General features: G+C 41.7%; 1 long non-coding RNA gene across 2 annotated transcripts; it reads left to right on the forward strand.

Annotated features, from left to right (window-relative positions):
* The first annotated feature begins 225 nt into the window (after positions 1 to 225).
* On the forward strand, positions 226 to 2,336 carry LOC130388343 (uncharacterized). Of its 2 annotated transcripts, XR_008896404.1 has the most exons (4): positions 226 to 590; positions 846 to 1,286; positions 1,452 to 1,635; positions 1,776 to 2,336. It is a non-coding gene; the product is annotated as an uncharacterized LOC130388343 (long non-coding RNA). The 2 variants fall into 2 exon arrangements; XR_008896403.1 differs by having other exon boundaries at positions 846 to 1,635.
* Positions 2,337 to 10,143: the final 7,807 nt, after the last annotated feature.

Genomic DNA, 10,143 nt, shown 5'->3' on the forward strand with positions numbered 1-10,143 from the left:
ATAGCTTTCAACTCCAACAGACACCCGCCTTCAAGTGAGATAACGTTTGTCAATGGAGAGAGGCCAGACTCTCTGTGCAAATGAAATGTACGAGAGTCTGGTAGGACAAGGCTACATCAGTACAGAATCTCCAGCAGTATGACTCTGCTCTGTACTACTGAGCTCTGCAGACCACAGTGACCGGAATCACAAACTCCCTGTACAAAAAGCATAAAACATACTTCCCTCTTCACCTGAGACCTGTACCGAGACATGATTGAATTAAGACAACATATCTGTTACACTCTGCAGTTCATTATCTTTCCATAATAGTTGGAATATTAAAGTTTACCATATTTGGGTTTATAAATCATTAACGTAACGAATCTATACTGAAGGTGATCTCTTATCCACCACTAGAGGTCAGTATTATCAAGTAGGTGTTTAACTTTTTCATCAAGATGTTTTGCCATTGGGTCTTTAACAGCTGGTACCATGAAAATAGTAAATGTGACACTTGAGCTGAACACCAGATCGTTTCCCCTGTTGCTGTAGACCTGCTGTTGGGATGGAAACCTGGCTGTGGATTATTATTGCCGCACTTCTATCTGGTGAGATGAAAACCTTATGCTTCACAGTATATACAACTGAATCATAAATGATTATTATTATTGGTTATTGGATGTTTTAGACATTTTATTGTGTTGTATTTTTTATGGCCCATGTTAATTTATCCCATCTATTATGTGGACTCATCCTAGTTCTCACTCTGGCTGGGTAACTCCTTAAATACTATTTTTGACTCTGCCTCATCATTGATCTTGATTTATTTGATTCATTAATCCACATCATCTGTTCTTCCCCAGAGTGTAAATCAGAAGACGGAGTGATCCAGCCCAGAGAGGATGTCATAGCTACTGAAGGACTCACAGTTAGTCTTCACTGTACATTTAAGACCACTGACCCTAATGCGTATTTGTTCTGGTACAAACAACAAATCAACGACCTCCCCAGGTTCATGCTACGACGCTTTACATTTGGAGAAGGAGATAATGCTGCAGAGTTCCACAAAGACAGATTTGATGCCCGAATCCAAAATAAATCAGTTCCTCTGAGGATCCAGAACCTGCAGCTCTCTGACTCTGCTCTGTACTACTGTGCTCTGAAGCCCACAGTGACAGGAAACACAGACTCCCTGTACAAAAACATGCTGAGCAGAAAACACACTTCCCTCTTCCCCTGAGTTCAGGGCAAAGACATTTCTGACTAAACCCATCAAAATATTTATTTCCTAATTAATTATACAGGTCAGTATTTTCCAATTACCAAATATTTAGACATAACAGCTGTGCAAACTGTGGCCGTATTATTTTGAATATTTTGGTTTAAAAAGTGGGGTACATTTGTGGAGCTTTTATTATTATGGCTCATTCAATTAATAACCATCTGTGTTTCAACTGTTACTCTTCCAGCTTTGATTCAGTCCTTGGCGCAACTCTAGCAGGAGGTGGAGCTTGACAGGCAGCACATCAGAAACAATCTATCAGCACAACTTATTTTAGACTCTTGATTGATGCTGCTCTACAACATCTAATTGGGCTCCACTATCAGCAATGCAGCTCGTCATGTTAGTGGTTTTATTTGTTGGGTTTACTGGTGAGTTCTGCTTTAGAACATCTGTCGTGTTAAGACATGGACCGCAATACAGGTTTAGCAGTTCATATGAATTAATTCATAGTGTTAGCGATCTTCAACATTGTGGTGGCTAATGACTTTTACATTCCTACTATCTGCAGGTGAAAGTCATCAGCAAACAATCCTCTCAATCCAGGACAGTCCAGTCCAGGCTCTACAAGGAGACGGCGTGACTCTCTCCTGCAACTACTCTTCAGCAACATACTTCTTCTGGTATCGGCAGTACCCCAGCTCACCTCCCCAGTTACTTATCAAAGATTACATGGAGCTATCTGGATTTACCTTGAAAAAGGACAGTGAAAGAAAAGTGTTTGCTCTCGAGATCTCCTCTGCTGCAGTGACAGACTCTGCTCTGTACTACTGTGCTGTGCAGCCCACAGTGACAGGAAACACAGACTCCCTGTACAAAAACCTGACAAGGAACTGGAAGAGCATTTGTCATTGCTTTCAACTGTGGTTCAGGGGAGGGGCAACTGGAGAGGTGAATTCACCAGGAGTCTAGTGAAGAAACAGTATGTTACAACTAGGATACAGAGGTAGAATGTTTAGCTTCAGGGCTCCCATGGGGTTTGAAATGATGGCAGTCCTCTTTCTACTTCTAGTTTGTAAATTAACAGGTAAGTCACAGCCCACCAGAAACTCAAAAAATTAAAGGGAACATGTGTCTCCATGGCAACATGTTTACAGATTAACATTATCTTTATAGGTGTTTACAGTGTGGACCCCACTCCTGTCAAGCAGAAAGAGAACAGTTTAGAAGGTACAAGTGTTACTCTGTCCTACACGCTCTCTACAAATGCTGCAGTGGGCGATTATTTCTTCTGGTACCGTCAGTATCCTGTAGAACCTCCACAGTTCCTGCTGTACATCTCAGGGTTTGGTAACAACAGGACAGCTGAGTCTCTTGGTTCAGACAAAAGGTTTTCCACTGAAATGACTGAAGAGAAGACTGGAGTGGATCTGAAGATCTCCTCTGTTGCAGTGACAGACTCTGCTCTGTACTACTGTCCTCTGCAGCCCACAGTGACAGGAAACACAGACTCCCTGTAGAAAAACCTGCTGAGCACAGAACACTCTTCCATCTCCCCCTGAGATCAGTATACCAACATTGCACACAAAACACATAAGCTCATCATAACAATGACTCCTAATTAAAGGTCAATTTTCAACACAAGATACCCTAAAATGTGTAAAATGTGAATTATTTGTCTTTACATTATCTTTGTTTGAAATATTCACGTTCAAATTGTTTATTTTATTTGCGTCGAATCCGTACCTCATTGAAGGTGAAGTTGAGTTTTCATATCCACCACTAGATGTCAGTATTATCAAGTAGTTGTTGAACTATTTATTAAACATGTTTGTTCATTGTGTCTTTATCAGCTAGTACCCTGGAAAGAATAAGTCTAATACTTGAGCTGAACACCAGATCGTTTCTTCTGTTGCTGTAGACCTGCTGTTGAGATGGAAACATGGCAGTGTATTAATATGGCCACACTTCTATCTGGTAGAATGGATACCTCATGTGTCACCCATATGTCTGAATCATGATGATTGGATGTTTTAGATATTTTATTCCGATGTTTTTTTTTTTATCGTTATCTTCTTTTTTTCATAAAATGTCTTGAGATCACATTGATAGAAAATGTGGAGGAGCCTTTACACAAACCTGAAGGCCATGATATCCCTATTCTTCAAAGAGGAGGGAAGTTGTAATCCGACTTCACCTTTCTATCAGATGGATGGTGGATCTTCGTGGTTTATCAGAGACACTGTGGTTGCACCTGTTAATGATCCACTGTAGCAGGAATCTGACTGAATTATAACTTTTTGATCCATTGAATCGTGCCAGTGAATTATTTTGCATGAATGATGAAGAGGAGGGGCCACTGCTGTCAATGTCCTTCTGCATCAGAGCATAAATGGTCTTCCTCTCTCTTCCCCTCCCGCTGTGAACATGGAACACTGGCTGACAATCATCCTGGTTCTCACTCTCTGGCTGGGTAACTCTTTAAAGACTCTTTTTGGTCCTCCTCTCATTATTGATCTCAATTGATTAATTCATTGATACACATATTCTGTTCTTCCCCAGAGTGTAAAGGAGAAGACGGAGTGACCCAGACCATGGGAGATTTCATTGCCACTGAAGGACTCGCAGTTAGTCTTGACTGTACATTTGAGACTACTGACACTAATCCATATTTGTTCTGGTACAAACAACAAATCAACGACTTCCCCAGGTTTGTGCTACAACGCAATACATTTGGAGGAAAGGAGGCTGAAGAGTTCCCCAAAGAAAGATTTGATGCCGAAATCCAAAACAAATCAGTTCCTCTGAGGATCCAGAACCTGCAGCTGTCTGACTCTGCTCTGTACTACTGTGCTCTGAGGCCCACAGTGACAGGAAACACAGACTCCCTGTACAAAAACCTGCTGAGCACTAAACACACTTCCCCTGAGTCCAGTGCACCGACATTTCTGACTAAACTTGTAAACCCATCACAATATTTATTTTCTAATTATTAAATAGGTAACTATATCCAATTACCAACTATTTAGAGATAACTGCAGTGCAATATGTAGCCATATTATTTTGAGCATTTTGGTTTACATTTGTGAAGCTTTTATCATTATGGCTCATTCAATTAATAACCATCTATATTTCAACTGTTACTCTTCTAACTTTGTTTCTAAGGGAGAGATCGCTTATCCACCCCTAGAGGTAAGTATTATCAAGTAGGTCTTTATCTATTTCATCAAAATGTTTGGTCATTGAGTCTTTTCCAGCTTGTACCAGATCATTTCTTCTGTTTCTGTAGACCTGCTGTTGAGATGGAAACCTGGGTGTGGATTATTATTGCTGAACTTCTATCTGGTAAGAGGAAAAGCTCATGGTCCACACTCCATGCATGACTGAATCATCACTTAATGATAATTGGTTATTGGATGTTTTTGACGTTTTATTCTGTTGTGTTCTTTATGGTCCATGGTAATCTATTAATACATCTATTATGTGAACTTTTTGCTTCTGGAGTTGATTGCTTCTGACTCCATCCGTCCTGATGAGCAGAACGTCAGTGGAAAAGAAGGAGCATCTGTAACACTCAAATGCACCTATGAAACAGGCTCTGAAAATGTGTATCTTCTGGAACAGACTTCAGCCTAGCCAGGCTCCTCCGTTTATACTAATTAAAGGAGCAAGGTCAGAGAGTTCTGAAAAGAATAATCTAGACCGTTGTTTTCAGTCCACAACATCCAGAACATCAACTTTACTCAACGTACCATTTTTGATTTTTGGTTTTACTTGTGAATGAAACACTGTCAAACTGCTCCCATAAATAGTGCATCGGAGTGAAATATCCATCAGCTGTACCACTGAACAAAAACACACTACATTAAAACAGTCACTGAGGGAGTCAACGTTAAAGGGAACATATTATGGTATTTTCCCAACAAGTAAAGATAGTATATGAGTTCCTGAAAACATGTTTTTGAAGCTGTCTGCTGGAAATAGGTTTTAGGAATAAAAAATCGTGCCTGCCGCTATGCCCCTCTGTTTCAGTCCCTTCAGAATGCGCTGTTTCTGATGTCTGTAGCTTTAATGCAAATGAGCTGCTGCCCATTGACCAATGAGCTGTCAGAGTTAACCACAGAATGGAGGAGAAGTGATTGTTGCTGTTTGTGGACTCCTGGAGCTCTATAATATAATAATACGATTATATAATCTATAGGTATTTATCTAATATTATATCTAATATCACGGCCAAAAGGTATGTCAGCTCGGATGATATTATGAATCATAAAGACTGCGTCTGACGTCTCTGGTACTTCCACAACAAGAAAAGACTCGTAGTGGGGGTTATTATCTCGGCCATGGTTGAGAAGAATTGGGGGAAAGGAACTTTGGCCTTGACTCTCTGAAGTCCATATTGAACCGCGTCATGGAGGAGAAAGGGATTGTACTCCGGGAGCTGAGCTGCCGGACTGCCGCCGAGCTTCCCCCGTTGAAGCTGCCAGATAGCCGCCGAAGCTTCGGCCGAAGTCCGGTGGGGGGAGCTCGGCGGCAGTCCGGCAGCTCCGACGGAGAAAAGGATTGTACTCCCGGAGCTGAGCTGCAGGGCAGCCGCCGAGCCCCCGCTGCCGGAGCTGCTTGTCCGCTGGTCCACAAAATCATACCTATGCTCTGATTGGAGGAGGGTGGGGAAGTGGGAGGAAATATTCAAATGTGCCCCCTTCCTACGTAGAAGGGGTCGCCGAAAGTGACTCGCTCGGTTGGTAGCTGTAGGCGGGGTACTTACAGAAATGCATATCTCACTTAAAAAAATCAAAATTGGTATGCGTGTGGGAGCACCAGAGACCCCAAATCGCAGGAAAAGTGTTGTTTGCATAATATGCCCCCTTCAAATAAAAAACATATTTCAATCCAGAACAATGTACCAACCAAACTCTGGTCAAAACTAACAGCAATTTAAATTCATCAAATCACTTGACATAATATAATCACATTTATAATAACACAAAATGTTCTTCATTTGACATTTTTACATGTTTAGATGGTGTCACCACAGTAGTTCTCGTGGACATTTGACCCTGGAACCCAGACCACCTGCCGCTCCTCTTCCTGGGTCCTCATGGTCTCCACAGAGCCGATAAAGTAGAAGGTCTTCTCCTGTCTCATTCAGTCCTTGGTGTCACTCTAGCAGGAGGTGGAGCTTGACAGGCAGCACATCAGAAACAATCTGTCAACATAACAGCTTTCAGGCTCTTGATTGTTGGTGCTCTACAGCATCTGATTGGTCTCCAGTATCAACTATGCAGCTCTTCATGTTAGTGGTTTTATTCTCTCGGTTTCCTGGTGAGTTCTGCTTTAGAAGCACTATCCTTTTTAGGACATGTACCTCAAAAAATGCTTAGCAGTTCATATGAATTATGTCGTTTTGCTATTTCCAGGGTCTTTAACACTGTGGTAATTACTGACCTTTCATTCGTAATATGTGCAGGTGACAGTTATCAGCAAACAATCCACTCAATCCAGGACAGAGTCCAGGCTCTACAAGGAGACAACGTGACTCTCTCATGCAACTACACCTCAGCAGACTACTTCTTCTGGTATCTCCAGTACCCCAGCTCCCCTCCACAGTTCCTTATCAAGGAATACATGGAGAAATCTCGATTTACTTTAAAAAAGTACGATGATAGGCTATTGTTTGCTCTGGAGATCTCCTCTGTTGCAGTGACGGACTCTGCTCTGTACTACTGTGCTGTGAGGCCCACAGTGACAGGAAACACAGACTCCCTGTACAAAAACCTTAGAACGAACTTGAAGCACAGTTTTCATTGTTTTCAACTGTTTAGGGGAGGGGCATCTGGAGAGGTGAATTCACCAGGAATCTAGTGAAGAGACAGAGATACAGAGGTAGCATGTTGAGCATCAGGGTTCCCATGGTGTTTGAAATGTCAGTACTTTTTCTACTTGTAGTTTGTAAATGAACAGGTGAATTATGTCCTACCAGAAATTCTAAAGATTAAAGGGAATTTGTATCTCCATGGCAACATGTTTACAGATTAAACTTATCTTTACAGGTGTTTACAGTGTGAACTTCACTCCTGTCAAGCAGAAAGAGAACATTTTAGAAGGTACAAGTGTTTCCCTGTCCTACACACTCTCTAAAATTGCCACAGGGAGCGATTATTTCTTTTGGTACCGTCAGTATCCTGGAGAACCTCCACAGTTCCTGCTGTCCATCTCAGGGTTTGGTATCAACAAGACAGCTGAGTCTCTTGGTTCAGACAAAAGGTTTTCTATTGAACTGACTGGCACTTAGAAGACTGGTGTGGATCTGAAGATCTCCTCTGTTGCAGTGACAGACTCTGCTCTGTACTACTGTGCTTTGAGGTCCACAGTGACAGAAATCTCAGACTCCCTGTACAAAAACCTGTTAATCACAAAACACAGCTCCCTCTTCCCCTGAGACCAGTACAGAGACCAATTAAAAAATATTTACATATTCTGCAGTTCATGCTCTAGCCATGTTATTTGGATTGGAATATTTGGTGTTAATAGTGTGGTGGTTCATTTGTGAAGTTTATTTTCTTCTTCCTTAAGTTAATATGAAGGTGAGATCTCTTATCCACCACAAGAGGTCAGTATTAGCCAGAGTGTGTCGAAATCTGTAATCAACATGTTTGGTCATTGTGTCTTTACCAGCTGGAACCTTGAAGAGAATAAGTCTCATACTTGAGCTGAACACCAGAGAGCCTCTCCTATTGCTGTACACCTGCTGTTCAGATGGAAACCTGGCTGTGGATTATTAATGCTGCACTTCTATCTGGTAAAAGCAAAAAGCTCATGCTACACCCTGTGTATATGACTGAATTATCAGACATTTAACTATCATAATTAATTATTCAATGTTTTTAACATCTTAATCTGTTTTTTATTTTCCATGTTAATCTAACACATCCATTATGTGTACTTTTACCAGGACTGATAGCTGGGGACTCCATCTCTCCTGATGAACAGAAAGTCAGTGGAAAAGAGGGGGAATATGTAACACTCAGATGCACCTATGAAACAAGCTATAATAATGTTCACCTTTACTGGTACCGAAATCATTTTAACCAGGCTCCTCAGTTTATGCTCTATAAAGGAGCCACATCATGGAGTGATTAACATATTCTTGACCGTCGTTTTCAGTCCACAACATCCAGAACATTAACTGAACTCACCACCTAACCCTGGCCGACACAGCTCTCTACTACTGTGCTCTTCGGAGACACAGTGACAGAAAGTGCGGAGAAGCCTTTACATTAACTTGAAGATAATGATCTCCCTATCCTTAAATGAGGAGGGAAGTGGTGATCCCACCACACCTTTCTATCAGATGGATGATGGATCTTCATGGTTTATCAGAGACACTGTGGTTGCACCTGCTAATGATCCACTGTAGCAGGAATCTGACTGAATTATAACTTTTTGACCTACTAATGATCCCATCTAGCATGACTCCCATGAGTAGAGACTCTAAATAAATTAACCATCAGCTGTATGACTGAACACAAACACACTATGGCAAGACAGTCAATGAGGGAGTAAACGTTAAATTGTAAAAAAATATATGTATAATTTTAGAGTTCTATGAGAACGAGAATTGACCCACCCCTTCGGGTAAGGAATTACAGCAATAAAAAATTGCCTGGGCTCAACATTTATATTTTGGGCACACATTTATTATTTCTATCTAAACATTGTATATATGTACATGTAGAGATGGTGACGCCACAGTGATTCTCCTTGACTTTTGAAAGTCAGAGCTCCTGTCGCTCCTCTTCCTGAGTCCTCATGGTCTCCACAGAGCCAGTGAAGTAGAAGGTCTTCTCCTGTCTCATTCAGTCCTTGGTGCCACTCTAGCAGGAGGTGGAGCTTGAAAGGCAGCACATCAGAAACAATCTGTCAAAACAACAGCTTCTAGACTCTTGATCGTTGCTGCTCTACAACATCTGCTTGTTCCAGTATTAACTATGCAGATCTTCATGTTAGTGGTTTTATTCACTGGGTTTACTGGTGAGTTCTTATTTAGAAGCACTGTCCTAATTCAGACATGGACCTCAATACAGGTTTAGCAGTTCATTCGAATGAACTCATATTGCTATTTCCAGGATCTTCATTCCCTTCGTTCCTAATATCTGTAGGTGAAAGTCATCAGCAAACCATCAACTCAACCCAGGACGGTGTCCAGGCTCTACAAGGAGACAGCGTGACTCTTTCCTGTAAATACTCCTCAGCAACAAACCTCTTCTGGTATCGGCAGTACCCCAGCTCACCTCCACAATTCCTTATCAAAGAATACATGGAGCTATCTGGATTTACTTTGAAAAAGGACAGTAAAAGACAAATGGTTGCTCTGGAGATCTCCGCTGCTGCCGTGACAGACTCTGCTCTGTACTACTGTGCTCTGCAGCCCACGGTGACAGGAAACACAGACTCCCAGTACAAAAACCTGACAAGGAACTGGAAGAGCATTTGTCATTACCTTAAACTGTGGTTAAGGGGAGGGGCATCTAGAGAGGTGAATTCACACCAGGAGTCTAGTGAATAAACAGTATGTTACAACAAGGATACAGAGGTAGCATGTTGAGCTCCAGGGTTCCAATGGTGTTTGAAATTATGTCAGTCCTTTTTCTACTTGTAGTTTGTAAATTAACAGGTGAGTCATGTCCTACCGGAAATTCTAAAGATTAAAGGGAATTTGTATCTCCATGGCAACATGTTTTCTGATTAACCATATCTTTACAGGTGTTTACAGTGTGGACCTCACTCCTGTCGAGCAGAGAGAGATCAGTTTAGAAGGTAGAAGTGTTACTCTGTCCTACCCGCTCTCTAAAACTGCCACAGGGAGCGATTATTTCTTCTGGTACCGTCAGTATCCTGGAGAACCTCCACAGTTCCTGCTGTCCATCTCAGGGCTT

The sequence above is a fragment of the Gadus chalcogrammus genome, chromosome 8, assembly GCF_026213295.1.
Source record: "Gadus chalcogrammus isolate NIFS_2021 chromosome 8, NIFS_Gcha_1.0, whole genome shotgun sequence".
NCBI classification, from domain to species: domain Eukaryota; kingdom Metazoa; phylum Chordata; class Actinopteri; order Gadiformes; family Gadidae; genus Gadus; species Gadus chalcogrammus.